Raw genomic sequence first — 16,667 nt, forward strand, 5'->3', positions numbered from 1 at the left:
TTGAACATAGGAAGTTCCACCTAAACATGAGGAGGAACTTCTTTACTTTGAGGGTGGCAGAGCACTGGAACAGGCTGCCCAGAGAGGTGGTGGAGTCTCCGTCTTTGGAGACATTCAAAACCCGCCTGGACGCTGTTCCTGTGCAACCTGCTCTAGGTGACCCTGCTCTGGCAGGGGGGTTGGACTAGGTGATCTCCAGAGGTCCCTTCCAACCCCTACCATTCTGTGATTCTGTGATTATAATAGGCAGGAGAGAATAAATGACACCAGTAAAACACACATTCCTATTGTTTCACTACCCTCTTCATTTGCTTTCCTCCAGCACCCATCAACATCGTTTTTCAGCTCAACCTTCAACAGTAAGAACCATTAGATTTGTATTCCTAGAGCAGTCGGTCACCCAGAATGCTGGCAGTGCCTTCTGCTTAGTATGCCTTCAGCTCTTCACCCAAAAGTTAGTACTTCCTATTAGAAATTCTCCCTGTACCACTCATTCTTGCCACAACTACAGTGACACCAGCATATGCCAAACAACTGTTGAACACAATGTAATTCAAAGCAATGCATAAAATGAACTGGAAAGTGTATTGTAAAGCTGAGCACTTTTATGGCTTTAACTTTCTGCACAGATAGTACCAAGTACTACCCATTTCTTGCTGCTTCAGAGTGTCACAGATATTTGCCTCCAGAATAAAAGGGGAAAAAAACCCTGAAAACAATAGTGACAATTAGTGAGAATAGTGAGAACACTGTGTCCAATTCTGGGCTCCCCAGTTCCAAGACAGACAAGGAACTACTGGAGAGAGTCCAACAGAGGGCTACAAAGATGATCAATTTAGCCAGGAAAGTGGCCACGGGCGTCCAGTGCTCAGTACTGGGCCATCTCAGAATAGGGGGAGTCACTGTAATGGCCTCCCCAGTCCCCAACTTTTTTTATCAGCCATGGCATGGGTGTTCCTGGAACTGCTGACTACACCAAATGTGTGAGCTGATGCAGGCAGGACGCAGGAACAACCACAAAACCACGGATGAAAGGCAAAGAACAAATTGAATCTTGATACCTCATGGATCGGGGAATCTCCAAAGCAGCACCCAGGCAGAGGCATGCAAGCAGGGGACGCAGGCTCTACAGAGCGAGACAGTCCTTATTAGCGAGAGAGTCCTCGTTAGCAAGAGAGTGAGAGTGCTCAGATTCCCTGTTCCTGATGGTATTTCAAGGGTTCAAGCAGGCCTAGTTTTCCCACTGTGCTTTGATCTTCTTCAACAACAGGCCAGGATTCTCAAGCAGCTAGATAAGGTGTCCCTGAGTCCATCGCAGACTTACGTTATCTAAGCGCGGATGTTCTACTTGCAAGCACATAAGACTGAACAACAATTAGTGTTTCCCAGCACCCCACGTGTGAGTCACTTAAGCGTGTTACAGTCCTCCTCGCCGATCTTCCGTTACTTTCCCACATTCCACCCCCTCGTTCAAGAGACCACTTCTGCTGGGGCTGATAAAGCTGGAGATGTTCATTTAGGCTTGCAGGGTGTAGCACAGAGTAATTTACAGAGGCATGCAAGAAACACAAATAGAAAAAGGAATAAATATATCTCTACAATAATGCTTTGAATCAGGTGTCACGTTCCTCCTGTCAGGGAATTAAACCACTCAGCCAGCCAGGCACCACCAGTAGGTTGCTTCATTTGATGCATTAAGTCCTAGAGAATGTTGAATGCTGTGCTTTATGCTGTCTGTTTCATCAGTTATGTTGAAGCAACACACGCCTTCAAAGTCGAAGCAGCATTTCTGGTGTCAGGGGAGGAAATAGTCCACCGTCAGTTGAATATTGTAATATTCATTGGCATACAGACGCTACCTACTCAGAAAAGATAGCAATGAGAGACATTAATATCAAAATCACTTAGCATAGTATAATTCTATAATACAGCTGCTGGGGTTGATGCACCACTGAAAACAAGTTGTCTAAAGATCTGCAGCTGTTGATCTTCCCTTACTATAAAAGGCAGATGAGTTAGTTACAGTAGAGGCTAACGGAATCTAAGTATTTACATGTTGATTTTGCAGAGATGTATCCAGGGCATGTGCTTGTAGTACTAGACTACAAAGCACGATGAGCCAACCTGTGATAGGGGAAGAAAACAGCAGAGTCCTCTCCTTCCAGTGATACAGAAGCACTGCTCCAGCTCCTTCAGCTAATATTACTCCGGGTTTGATAACCTGATGCGGGGTAATTGCCCACACAGCTTGGAGAGCTATGGCTTCTGCTTTTTCAGATTGAACTTCAATTCGATGTTGGGTTTGCGACACCAATAACACCGTCCCAATGCTACCTCCTCTAGATAAGGCACAGGTATTTGTCGAAGATACCTGAAATACAACAACTCGAGAATCTGATATTAACAACAGATGTAAAATAAGAGGAGAAGTTGGGTTATAATGTATAGGGGAAACTTGTAAGGCCTTGGACCAAAATCCTACAGGTTCTTTCTGATTTTTCATCCCAGTCATCTGCCATGATCCCCATGAGTCTATATCATCTGGAATTGTTACTAATTCAAATGGATATCCTTGCTTAGGAATGTATAACTGTACATGCTCAATCAAAGCATTTTTGCAGGCATCAAAGGCTTCTTGTTGTTGCTTGGTCCCCTGTCAGACAACTTTCCTCCTAGTTAATTTCTGCAGAAGGCACATAAATATCACCAAAAGTGGGATAAAACTTCTCCAATACCCTAAAAGTCCCCAGAAGGTCTGTAACTGTTTTACTGTGATTGGTAAAAGAAATCGCTGGACTGTTTGCTGTACCTGATTTGGTATTTCTCTAATCTGTCCATGCCAAACTATTCCCCAAAATTGTACAGTAGCACTAGGGCCCTGTATTTTCTTTGGATTAATTGCCCGGCCTCGGTCCTGCAAATGCGCTTTCAGCACTTCGGCAGCTGCTTCACTTTCTTGTTGTGACTCTGCCATAATCAATAGATCATCAATATAATGGTAAACAGTAAGGGTACCCGACCATACTGCTAAATCAGCTGCTATCATTAGGTGGCAAATGGAGGGACTGTGTTTGTATCCCTGAGGCAATACTTGTAAAGTATATTGCTTTTGTTGCTGGGTCACGTCTCTCATTGAGGTGGCAGGCAGGGCGGAGGGGGGGCGCAGAGTTGGTGGTGGGGCTGGGGGCGGTCGGCTTTTTTGCATAAATGCTAACTTTTTCCACTGGGGAAACATTTCTGATGTTGTGATCCCATCTATTTCTGATCGTGGGATACCAGCTTGTACAAGATCATTCCACGCTTGTTTCCTTGTCACCCGTGCTGTAACTCCTTTCTGTTTTGTCGGCTTTCCTTTATTCACCACCCACACAGATGGTCCCAAAATCACAGCCTCAATTTCCCTCAAGGTATTTCCTAGGGCACTGTTATGGTTTGAGAAAACTGATAACAATTTATTGTCATTTAGACAATTATTCAATCACCCAATGACCCCTCCCCCCACCTGGAAAGGGGAATCGGGGAAAGCAAAGAAACACGAGGGTTGAAATATAAATAGATTTAATAGGATAAGACTAAATAATTAACATTAATACTAAAGAACCAGTATTAATCCCAATACTAATATACGATATATAAGAATTATACTCAGACAATTATATCAGTAGGAAGCTGAGCACTCCCAGCAGTGGACAGGAAATGTCGGACACTGCGAGCGCTACGGCTTCTGGAGGAAGGGAAGGCCTCAGGGGTCCGGCACCGGGGCAAGGAGCTTCTCTGGACTGCTGCCATCAAGGGAGAGAGAAACTACGCAGCAAACTTGCTAATTTATATTGAATGTGATGTTCATGGTATGAAATAACCCTGTTGGCCAGCCTGGGTCAAATGCTCAGGCCTTGCTCCTCCTCATCCCTGCACCTGTGAAGGCTTGAAAACACTGAGACCTTGAATCCCACATAGCCTAGCTGGCTATAAAGTAAATATAGCACCTGCTGTTCTCGCCTGTATTTCAGGGATTCAAGCAGGCGTAGTTTTCCACTGTGCTTTGATCTTCTCCGACAGCAGGACAGGAATCTCAGGCATGTTCGATAAGGCGCCTCTGAGTCCATCACAGGCCTATGTTATCTAAGCGCAGGTATTCTACTCGTGGAGCACATAAGAGTAAACAACGATTAGTGTGATATATGTGTTTTCCAGTACCCCATGTGCAAGTCACTGGAGCGTGTTTATAATCCTCCTCGCTGATCTTCCGTTACTTTCCCACAGAACCTATTAAATGTTATATTTCTCTATAATTAACATCAACATATATTGCATTAATTATATCACACATTCTCATGTTTTGAAACCATGACCCATCTTTCTTGGTGCAACTCCACATTTAAGACCCGATTTTTTTCTTCAGAAACAATTAGCTTCAAATTGCTCTTAGAAAATGGCTTACGCTCAGATACCACGTCTCTCAAAAAATGTAAATCATACTCACTGCCTGAGATGACAGGTACTCAGTGTCTTCAGAGCAGGAGCATGACAAGTGTCTGGCATTACTGATTGTCTTTACACTAGCTACAGTATTAAAAGTTTTTCCTACCTTTCTTTGGGAGGATTTTATCTTTCTGATATCTTAAAGTTTATATATGATATCATAGTGTACCACATGAATGAAATGCCAAAATAAACCAATGGAAAAACATGCAAAGTTAATAATCTACCAGTATTATATTTTTTCAGTTGTGCCTGTATTTTATTCATAAATTTGGCTCCAATTCACGAACTATGCTTTGTATTGTTCATTACCTGAACAATCTGAGTTTAAAAATTGATCACACATCTGTAGGAAGAAAAAAAAAAAAAAATCCACTGAGGGCCGCATTAAGCACAAAGCAAGCACCTTGGATTCAGGAAGTCCCTGGGCTAGATTAATAGTCTGGAAAAATATTGCTTGTCTCTTTTTATTATCCTATCGTATCATCATCATACTGGACACTGCTGGAGACTAGATATTTGACTAAATGTGGGTTTTATCTCATTTGATGCATGTGGATTTATGTTGCGAACACATTTATTTTAATTTCCTCAGACTAAAACCTAGGGCTGTTTACTGCAGAAATTTTAATGAAAACTTGTTTGTTTCTTAAAAAATAAGTCTTAAGGACCTTTTTTCTGTGTATACAAAATAAAGAAATAAATTAGACATTGAAGTGTTTACCTTTCTTTAGCCATTTACAACAATCTATGAGTAATCAATTTACTTGTATCTGCAAGAAACAGACCAGGTTGCCCAAGGTTTTTTCCAGCCTCATCTTGAATATCTCCAAGGATAGAGACTGCACTACCTCCCTGGCCAAGTATGGGACTTTGCATTTGTCCTTGTTACATTTCATAAAGTTCCTGTCATTCCATTCCTCCAGCCTGTCTAGATGCCTCAGCATGGCAGCCCTGCCCTTGAGTGCATTAACTGGTCCCCCCAGTTTGGTGTTAACTGCAAACTTGATGAGCATATACTTCATCAGCTACTCCAGATCATTGATAAAGATATTAAACAAGATGGGTCCCAGGACAGACCCTTGGGACACTCCACCTGTTACCAGCCTTTGGGTGGAGTATAACCCATTAACCACTACCCTCTGAGCCCAATCATACAAACTATCTAGTTGTCCAGCCCTACAGACCACAACATCTTAAGTTGAATACATTAATATTATGGGAGACAGCATCTAAAGTCTTGCTAAACTCCAAGTAAGTGATATCAGCTGCTCTCCCCTTGTCTACAAATTCAGTCATTTTATCATAGAAGGCAATCAGGTCTGGTCAGACATGATTTATGCTTGGTAAATCTAAGCTGACTGTTCCCAATCACCTTTTTTCTCCTTTATGGGCTCAGAAATATGATCTGAGACTCACTCCATGATTTTCCCAAGAACCAAAGTAAGGCTAGCTGGCCTTTAGCTCCCTTGCTCATCCCTTTGGCTTTTTTTTTTTTAAGTTTAATACATTTGCCCTTCTCCAGATGTTGGGCACCTCCCCCGATCTCTGCAGTCTTTCAAAGGGGATACAACAGTGGCCTTGCAATGCCATCAGCAGCATTCTTGGATGCAGCCCATCTGGTCCAACGTATGTGCATGAGTCAAGTTCTCCCAGTAATCCCTGGCTTGATCCTCATCCACTGCTGGTAGTTCCTCTACTCCTTGAACCTTGCTTCTAAGCATAGAGGCCCGAGAAACCTTGTCAGTTGTTGCAGTTTGGGCAGGGTTGGCTAATGACAAGACAACAGATGCTCTCCCCCACCTTTCACTCCAAGGAGGGAGATAGAGTTATAAGTTTAGAAAAAAATCAACTACTTTAATGAAATATTAATAATAAAATAATAAGGAAATTATTTTTCTGCCAGGGGCGGTGAGTGCGGGCCCGCGGGCCGGGCCGGGCCGGGCCGGGCCGGGTTGGGCTGGGCGGGGGGTCGGTGAGGAGCTCCGGGCGGGATGAGGTGGGGAGGCGCTGGCAGAGGAGCCGTTAACGATCACGGCTCTCAGCGCGCGGCCTTCGCGCGGGCGCGGGCGCGGCCCCGGCCCCGGCCCCGGCCCCGGCCCCGGCCCCAGAAGCGTAAAGCTACCTGGCCGGGGGTGTGGGGGGAGGGTGGTAAGGGGAATGCAGCTCCTTCTGCCGACCTGCAGTGCTCCACTAAGTGCCGGTCAGGGTCACCGGGCCGCGAAGGCCTCTCCCTGTGGGCAGGAGGTGCATCCCTCGCCTGTGCCTTGCATTTCTCCGGCAAAGACCAGACTCAACCCGGGGTGAGTAGCTGACCTGGTATAGAGAGATCCCTCCTGTTGTGTTCTGGGCCGTATCGATGAGCACAAAATGACCTATTTTAACTGGCACGAGCAAACATCTGGGTGAACCGTGTAGTTCACAGGAAAGGTACTCCCCGGATTCTTACCAGGCTCCTGGGTTTGGAAGAAAAGGTTTGAAAAGAGCTGAAAGTCAGGTGAGGAAGTCTCGAATTCAAAGCATAAAAGAAGCATGACAGAACCCTCCACGCTTGACCTTGATTAACATGTGCCTCATAAAATTCAATAGCGGAGCTGGTGTAAGTGTCTCACATCTGGCTAGTAAACAGGTTACTGTTAACTTGCAAAAATTAATATGTAATCTCAAAAAATAACACGTGCAAGTGTGTATGGGTCAAATACAGAAAACCTGTGGTGCCCAGTGCTCCCATTTATTTTCCTTTTCAGTCGTTGCTACATGGTGAATAAGCATGGTGCATATTCCTCCTGCATTTGCGTTTAAAATGTCATATTTTATAAGATCTTCATTTATAATACATACAACTAATAGCTTTGATTTCTGAGTGGAGGATGGGTGGAAGATTAGTTACACGTTAGCCTTTTTCCAGAGGAGTTGCAAAAGCAAATGTACAAGGAGGGGGATATAAAATTAAGTGAGTATTGATTAACTGTCCTGAAGGGAGAGGTACTGTGATTTCACAGTAGTTTGTACTGCTGCTGTATTAAGAGGCCCTACCTTGTCTTACATCCAAAAAAAGGTCTTTTTAAAATTTGGATACGTTTCCTGATCTGGCTTGCTGCTTGGCTGTCTGTGGGAGGAGCAGTAGAGAGGAGGATCAGACAAGATGGAGAGAATGGGGCTGCCTATGGCAGCAGTACTGGTTTATGCTGTCTTAAAGTGGTTGTGAAACTGCAGTATAGTGTAGTAGCAGGTGTGAGCCATTGACAAAAACCTGTTTCTATAATGTTTTGACTTCAGCAAAGTAGAACGTGTCAAAATAGACAGAATGTGAAAATATATATTAAGTTTCATTGTTCATGAACACATAGACTAATGTAGTCTGCTGACATTTGGCTTTAGAAATATATTAAGGAGCTTTACTAAGTAGACTTTTTTTAAAAACTTTCTCGTTGTGTGTACTATAGCGCTTTTGAAATGGCAGGTTTTGACACTGTCATTTCAGGGGTACAGTTTCTCGTTGAGAAATAGGTTCTACATATAAGGGTATATTGGACAAATAACAAAGATTTAAAGTTGTGAATGGAAGCAAAATTGCTTTTATTTTGTATTACTACTGTTTATGTATATGACCCTTTAAGAACATTTACTTTAAAAGAAGATAAGAGTGACCAGGTTAGGTCACTTAGACTCCCAAGCAGGGACCAAGTTATATTATGATTGGAGCTGTAAACAAAAGTGCAACTGTCTTTTTGTAACTGTCTGTAATTATTTTTTTTTTTTTTTCCTCGGGAAAGAACCCCATCTCCTTCCTTGGGGAAAGATAGAGCAGATGGCGATCATCGGAAGTGGTTGTGTTGGTGTGAGCCTGGCCTATTACTTGGCTAAGGCTGGCTTGAAGGATGTCGTTCTGCTGGAAAAATCTGAGCTCACTGCAGGATCTACTTGGCATGCAGTAAGAAATGTTTTGTTAATCTCTCAGATTAACAGCAGTTTGTATATCTAATGGTGGTAGAAATTTCATTACCCTTATATTCCCCGGCCATCCAGAGATTAACTGTCTTGGTTATTTTATACATCCAAATTTTAGCACCGAGTTCCGTATAGATTTGCTGTATGAGTTTTGAAAAGTTGGTTCAGCTATCCATAGTACACTTTTTTTCATTTCATAGAATCATAGAATTGCTGAGGTTGGAAGGGACCTTTAAGATCATCAAGTCCAACCTTTAACCTACCCTGACAAAAGCCACTTCTAAACCATGTCCCTAAGTGCCCCATCTACCCTTTTTTTAAACACCTCCAGGGATGGTGAATCCACCACCTCCCTGGGCAGCCTATTCCAATGTTTAATAACCCTTTCAGTGAAAAAATGTTTCCTAATATCCAGTCTAAACCTCCCCTGACATAACTTGAACCCGTTTCCTCTCGTCCTATCACTTGTCACCAGGGAGAAGAGGTCAGCCCCCATCTCTCTACAACCTCCTTTCAGGTAGTTGTAGAGGGTGATAAGGTCTCCCCTCAGCCTCCTCTTCTCCAGGCTACACAACCCCAGCTCCCTCAGTCGTTCCTCATAAGGTTTGTCCTCCAGACCCCTCACCAGCTTTGTAGCCCTTCTCTGGACACGCTCCAGCACCTCAATGTCCCTCTTGTAGCGAGGGGCCCAAAACTGAACGCAGTACTCGAGGTGGGGCCTCACCAGTGCCGAGTACAGGGGGATGATCGCTTCCCTAGTCCGGCTCACCACACTATTCCTGATACAGGCCAGGATGCTGTTGGCCTTCTTGGCCACCTGGGCACACTGCTGGCTCATATTCAGCCGGCTGTCAACCAACACCCCCAGGTCCTTTTCTGCCGGGCTGCTTTCGAGCTACTCTGCCCCAATCCTGTAGCGCTGCATGGGGTTGTTGTGACCCAAGTGCAGGACCCGGCACTTGGCCTTGTTGAACCTCATGCCATTGGTCTCAGCCCATCGGTCCAGCCTGTCCCGGTCCCTCTGCAGAGCCAACCTACCCTCAAGCAGATCAACATGCCCACCCAGTTTAGCCCAGGAGCCCAGGAAGCCTGGATGATTTTCAAGAACGAAGTCTTAAAGGCGCAGGAGCAGGCTGTCCCCATGTGCCGGAAGACAAGCCGTCGGGGAAGAAGACCGGCCTGGCTAAACAGGGAGCTAGTGTTGCAACTTAGGGAAAAAAAGAGGATCTATGGCCTCTGGAAGGAAGGGCAGGCCACTCAAGAGGACTACAAAGAGGTAGTGAAGCTATGTAGGGAAAAAATCAGGAGGGCCAAAGCCCAGCTAGAACTAAACCTGGCTTCTGTTGTCAAGGACAACAAAAAAAGTTTCTATAAATATATTAGCAATAAGAAGAGGACTAAGGATTATCTCTGTCCTCTAGTAGATGGGGCCGGTAACATAGTGACCAAGGATGAGGAAAAGGCTGAAGTACTTAATGCAGTCTTTGCCTCAGTCTTCAGCAGTAGAACCAGTTGTTCCCTGAGTACCCAGACCCCTGAGCTAGAAGACAGGGATGGGGAGCAGAATGAAGCCCCTGTAATCCAAAGGGAAATGGTGAGGGACCTGCTTCAGCACCTGGAGGTGCACAAATCTATGGGGCCAGATGGGATCCACCCAAGGGTATTGAAAGAGCTGGCGGAAGTGCTCGCCAGGCCACTTTGCATCATTTATGAGCAGTCCTGGACAACCAGGGAGGTCCCAGCTGACTGGAGGTTAGCAAATGTGACAGCCATCCACAAGAAGGGCCGGAAGGAGGATCCGGGGAACTACAGGCCAGTCAGTCCGACCTTGGTGCCTGGGAAGGTCATGGAACAGATCCTCCTCAGTGCCATTACACGGCACATGCAGGAGAACAGGGTGATCAGGCTTAGTCAGCATGGGTTTGTGAAGGGCAGGTCATGCCTATCAAACCTGATCTCCTTCTATGATAAGGTGACCCACTTAGTGGATGAGGGAAAAGCTGTGGATGTTATCTACTTGGATTTTTGCAAGGCTTTTGACTTCCTTCTTGAAAATCATCCAGGCTTCCTGGGCTCCTTTGCCCTGGAGGACTGCCTCCCAGGGGACTTTGTCAACCAGGCTCCTGAAAAGCCCAAAGTCCGCCCTCCGGAAGTCCAAGGTAGCAGTTCTGCTGACCCCCCTCCTTGCTTCTCCCAGAACCGAAAACTCTATCATTTCATGGTCACTGTTCCCGAGACAGCCTCCAACCTTCACATCCCCCACAAGACCTTCCCTGTTTACAAACAACAGATCCAGCAGGGCACCTTCCCTAGTTGGCGCTCTCACCAGCTGTGTCAGGAAGTTATCCCCAGTACATTCCAGGAACCTTCTAGACTGTTCCTTCCCTGCTGTATTGTATTCCCAGCAGATGTCCGGCAAATTGAAGTCCCCCACGAGGACAAGAGCTCGCGATCTTGAGACTTCTCCCAGCCGTTTATAGAATATTTCATCTGCCTCCTCATCCTGGTTGGGCGGTCTATAACAGACTCCTACTACGATATCTGCCTTGTTAGCCCTGCCCCTGATTCTTACCCATAAACACTCAACCCCATTATCACCATCATTTAGTTCAAAGCATTCATAACACTCCCTGACATACAGGGCCACACCCCCGCCTCTCCTTGCTTGCCTATCCTTCCTGAAGAGCCTATAGGCATCCATGGCAGCACTAGAGCTATGTGAGTCATCCCACCACGTTTCTGTGATGGCGACTACATCATAATTATCCTGCTGCACAATGGCTTCCAGCTCCTCCTGTTTGTTGCCCATGCTACTGTGCATTGGTGTATAAGCACTTCAGCTGGGCTATTGGTCCTTTCTCCTTTTTACTGGAGGGAGCCAAAATTCTGCCACCCCCAGACTTATTCCTAAGGAGCCTGGTTACGCCCCCTATCTTTTCCAAGTCTAGTGCCAGCATGCTGCTTTCAGGCTTTTTGCTAGCAAGCTTGGATCTATCCCCATCCCCCTTCGAATCTAGTTTAAAGCCCCGTCAGGGGGCTAAGCAAGAGCCTCTCTCATTGAACAGAAAGTTGGCTCTGTTTCACCCCAAACCAGGACATCAGTGAAAACTCAGGCAAAGAAAGCATGGTGTACTTCAGCCTTAGTGTACATTGTGACTGAATTACCCACCTTATTCAGCAATGGTCCTGCATTTTCCTTGTTCAGCCTTTTACTACTAATATAGCAGTAGAAACTCTTCTCATTGCCTTTAATGTTTCTTACAAGTCTTTAGTTGAGCTTTGGCTTTCCTAACGTCCCCTTTACATGCCCAGACAATTTTTCTAAATTACCCCTTTGTAGCCTTTTCCTGCTCCTACCGCCTGTATACTGCGTTTTTTTGCTCTGGAACTCAGTCATGAGCTCCCTGTCTGGCCTAGCTGGCCTCCCAATATATCTACTTGTTTTCCTGAGTTTCAGGGTGAACCATTCTTGTATTTGAAGGAGATTTGCTCTAGGTTTTGCTCTATTTTTGTAAGACAGAGATTTTTGTGAACGTGATCTGGGAAAATAATTTTCTTTAGAATGGCCACTATGCTATGAGAATTGATGCAGCGATTTTAAAGCATTTTTATAGTTGAAATTTTTATATGTTGAAATGTTCATGTATCAGTTTTGTTCTATTCCAATCTGTTTCAGATTTTATATTAACTCCATTATTAAATTAGCATTCTGGAGGGAAATGGCATTAACACTGTTATCACCTACATTCTCTCTTCTTGCAAGTTTGACCAAGTCATAACAAGTTTTTATTTGTCTTGTGCTGTGATTTATTAACTATCAGCAGCAAAATCAATGGAATGTTGCAAGAAAAAGTATCACATAGCAGAATGATATGTTACACATTTTCTTAGAAAGCACCTTTTAAAAAAAATATCTACACAAAAATCTATTTGCTGATGGAGTTATACATACCTTGTTCAGTCCCTAGGGCTTCAGTGAGATTGCAAATATTCTGACCTGCAGAACAGTACAACTTCAAGAGTTATTAAAGCCTAAATCTTGACCTAATTTACACACCTATAACAACTACTTTATCATGATTAGATAGGTATAAAAATGAGCAGCACTTGCTGTTTTATTTATATCTTCTCATTACCGTTAATACAAAAAAGTGCATACTTTCTGTGCTGTTTTCATTTAAATAAAATGAAAGTCCACCAAATTTATCTCAGATTGGAGAAGTAGAAGAAGGTTTTGGCAGCAACACTAGCAGGAATATGATCTATATGAAACATGATCCTGAGCTCTGGCAGGACTTACCGGACTGTGAGAGGGAAAATCTGGTATAGTACAGCAACATCTGAACCAGACTTTCAACTTTTGTGGTTGCAGGCAACATACTATGTGCCATTTCACATGCTAACTATACGTGTAATTTTCATCTGCATCTAGTATTATATCACTGTGAGGAAACCCCTGATAAATACACAGTACCTAGCGTAACAAAGAACTTGCAGTCAGTTTTGATCTTTCTCATTATCTGAAACAGACTTATCAACTTTTTCATCTTCAGACACAGCACTAATACTGAGTTCAATGAAAAGAGACAGTATACTATGTAGTTTACCTAATAGTTATCCATTTTTATCCTGTCCCATAACTAGGCGTCTTGCTGTGTTAATCGCATCACATTCTGTTGCAGCAGGTGCTACAAAGAAGCCCTCTCAATAGCCCAGTGTAGGCATCTTCCCTACCGCGCTCCAGATCCCTCCCTACCTTTACAACAGAGTTCTTCATTCAGTGCTCCGTTGCTGCATTCACTAAGAAGTGGGGGCAAAAATACTGAAGGAGAGGTTGCTTTTACATAGTTATGAGCAATAATCTAGAGTGAGTGAGTATAACAACGAAAGCAAAGGAAACATTTAGTAACAACCCCCCCATTGGTGATTTTGGTTTCTTATGCAACAAGGGGTTTTTTTGGTTTTTTGTTTTGGTTTGGTTTTTTTACACATATATTGTTCTGTATATGCATTGGGTAAATAGAATTCAGTCTGGGGCTCACTCATATGCTTATGTCAAAGTATTTCTTTGAACATTTAATAGTTATGATTCAATACACAAGATGCACGATCTGACACTATACATGGTGTTGCTCTGTTCTCTGAACTGCATCAGCTGTGGTATGATCCTGTCTAAAAGAGCTTAATTACTGAATTTTATTTCCAATACACTCCACATGCTTTGTTTTCTTTTGTTTTGTTTGTTGAAAAGCAATTAAACTGAGATATAAACCTACTTACACATTTCAGGCAGTGGGGTTTTTTTTAATTCCTTTTTTTACTATTGCTCTCTCATAAGGCCCCAAACACACAAAACATCTGCATTAAGATGAAGTATTTCAATTTCAAACTTCAGACTTCCTCCCCTGGGAAAAGTATGAGAATACAAATCAAATATAAGCCATCTGAGTCATCCTTCTTAATTTGTTCTTGAAAGGCACTCAGATACTATAGTTATAAGTATTGCATAAATGCTCTACTGTATTAATAGAGTAGTTCTAGAGACAGCAAACTGATGGGTTTTTACTCTTTTTTATTGCTACAAACAGGGATAACATTTTCTCAATTTCAGCTGGAAACGAATGGAAAAAGCATCTGTTATTGTGGCAAGCTTTATTTCATTTTGTTACACTACCTACTCCAGACACTGACATAGAAAATATGTAATTACATAAATGCATGTTGTGCACCAGTATGTCCATGCGATTAGCATTATTACAGGAGGTGTCCCCACCAGTCATCATTACATGTATGTCTTTTTAGTTTTCTTTAGAGTACAGACAAACATTCAGCCTTAAAAAACCCCACAGCGTACAGTTGTTAGCTTTGCTCCTCCAAGATTTTGTGTAATGTCAGTGGTGGCAGGAAAGAAAACTCTTGTCTCTAATAAGAATCAATTTCTGGGATAGTAATATTTTTTGAGAACTGGATACTGATGCTGCTTCTTGATCACCTCTCTTTCAAGATGGCACATATATAAAAAACAATTACAAATACAGTAATGCAAAAATTCACATTTCTGGTTTATGCATGCCAGTAAAACCACTTCCAATTATAAAGTCTGCTGTATAAACTGGATTACTTTAGAAATAAAACCTTTAGTTTAACTTGAACTTTTTAAATTTAAGTTTAAAGTCTAAGTCCAGTTAACTGCCAAAAATGTATGATATTATAACAGTTACAGTAATTTCAAAATACAGCATTTATCCCAATTTTTACAAAAGCTTTTGACACTGTTTCCCACAGCGTTCTCCTGGAGAAACTGGCTGCTCATGGCCTGGACAGGTGTACTCTTCGCTGGGTAAAAAACTGGCTGGATGGCCGTGCCCAGAGAGTGGTGGTAAATGGAGTTAAATCCAGTTGGTGTCCGGTCACAAGTGGTGTCCCCCAGGGCTCGGTGCTGGGGCCGGTTCTCTTTAATATCTTTATCGATGATCTGGATGAAGGGATCGAATGCACCCTCAGTAAGTTCGCAGATGACACTAAACTGAGTGGGCATGTTGATCTGCTTGAGGGTAGGTTGGCTCTGCAGAGGGACCGGGACAGGCTGGACCGATGGGCTGAGACCAATGGCATGAGGTTCAACAAGGCCAAGTGCCGGGTCCTGCACTTGGGTCACAACAACCCCATGCAGCGCTACAGGATTGGGGCAGAGTAGCTCGAAAGCAGCCCGGCAGAAAAGGACCTGGGGGTGTTGGTTGACAGCCGGCTGAATATGAGCCAGCAGTGTGCCCAGGTGGCCAAGAAGGCCAACAGCATCCTGGCCTGTATCAGGAATAGTGTGGTGAGCCGGACTAGGGAAGCGATCATCCCCCTGTACTCGGCACTGGTGAGGCCCCACCTCGAGTACTGCGTTCAGTTTTGGGCCCCTCGCTACAAGAGGGACATTGAGGTGCTGGAGCGTGTCCAGAGAAGGGCTACAAAGCTGGTGAGGGGTCTGGAGGACAAACCTTATGAGGAACGACTGAGGGAGCTGGGGTTGTGTAGCCTGGAGAAGAGGAGGCTGAGGGGAGACCTTATCACCCTCTACAACTACCTGAAAGGAGGTTGTAGAGAGATGGGGGCTGACCTCTTCTCCCTGGTGACAAGTGATAGGACGAGAGGAAACGGGTTCAAGTTATGTCAGGGGAGGTTTAGACTGGATATTAGGAAACATTTTTTCACTGAAAGGGTTATTAAACATTGGAATAGGCTGCCCAGGGAGGTGGTGGATTCACCATCCCTGGAGGTGTTTAAAAAAAGGGTAGATGGGGCACTTAGGGACATGGTTTAGAAGTGGCTTTTGTCAGGGTAGGTTAAAGGTTGGACTTGATGATCTTAAAGGTCCCTTCCAACCTCAGCAATTCTATGATTCTATGAAATGAAAAAAAGTGTACTATGGATAGCTGAACCAACTTTTCAAAACTCATACAGCAAATCTATACGGAACTCGGTGCTAAAATTTGGATGTATAAAATAACCAAGACAGTTAATCTCTGGATGGCCGGGGAATATAAGGGTAATGAAATTTCTACCACCATTAGATATACAAACTGCTGTTAATCTGAGAGATTAACAAAACATTTCTTACTGCATGCCAAGTAGATCCTGCAGTGAGCTCAGATTTTTCCAGCAGAACGACATCCTTCAAGCCAGCCTTAGCCAAGTAATAGGCCAGGCTCACACCAACACAACCACTTCCGATGATCGCCATCTGCTCTATCTTTCCCCAAGGAAGGAGATGGGGTTCTTTCCCGAGGAAAAAAAAAAAAAATAATTACAGACAGTTACAAAAAGACAGTTGCACTTTTGTTTACAGCTCCAATCATAATATAACTTGGTCCCTGCTTGGGAGTCTAAGTGACCTAACCTGGTCACTCTTATCTTCTTTTAAAGTAAATGTTCTTAAAGGGTCATATACATAAACAGTAGTAATACAAAATAAAAGCAATTTTGCTTCCATTCACAACTTTAAATCTTTGTTATTTGTCCAATATACCCTTATATGTAGAACCTATTTCTCAACGAGAAACTGTACCCCTGAAATGACAGTGTCAAAACCTGCCATTTCAAAAGCGCTATAGTACACACAACGAGAAAGTTTTTAAAAAAAGTCTACTTAGTAAAGCTCCTTAATATATTTCTAAAGCCAAATGTCAGCAGACTACATTAGTCTATGTGTTCATGAACAATGAAACTTAATATATATTTTCACA

Source organism: Rissa tridactyla, chromosome W (genome assembly GCF_028500815.1).
Source record: "Rissa tridactyla isolate bRisTri1 chromosome W, bRisTri1.patW.cur.20221130, whole genome shotgun sequence".
Taxonomy (NCBI): Eukaryota; Metazoa; Chordata; class Aves; order Charadriiformes; family Laridae; genus Rissa; species Rissa tridactyla.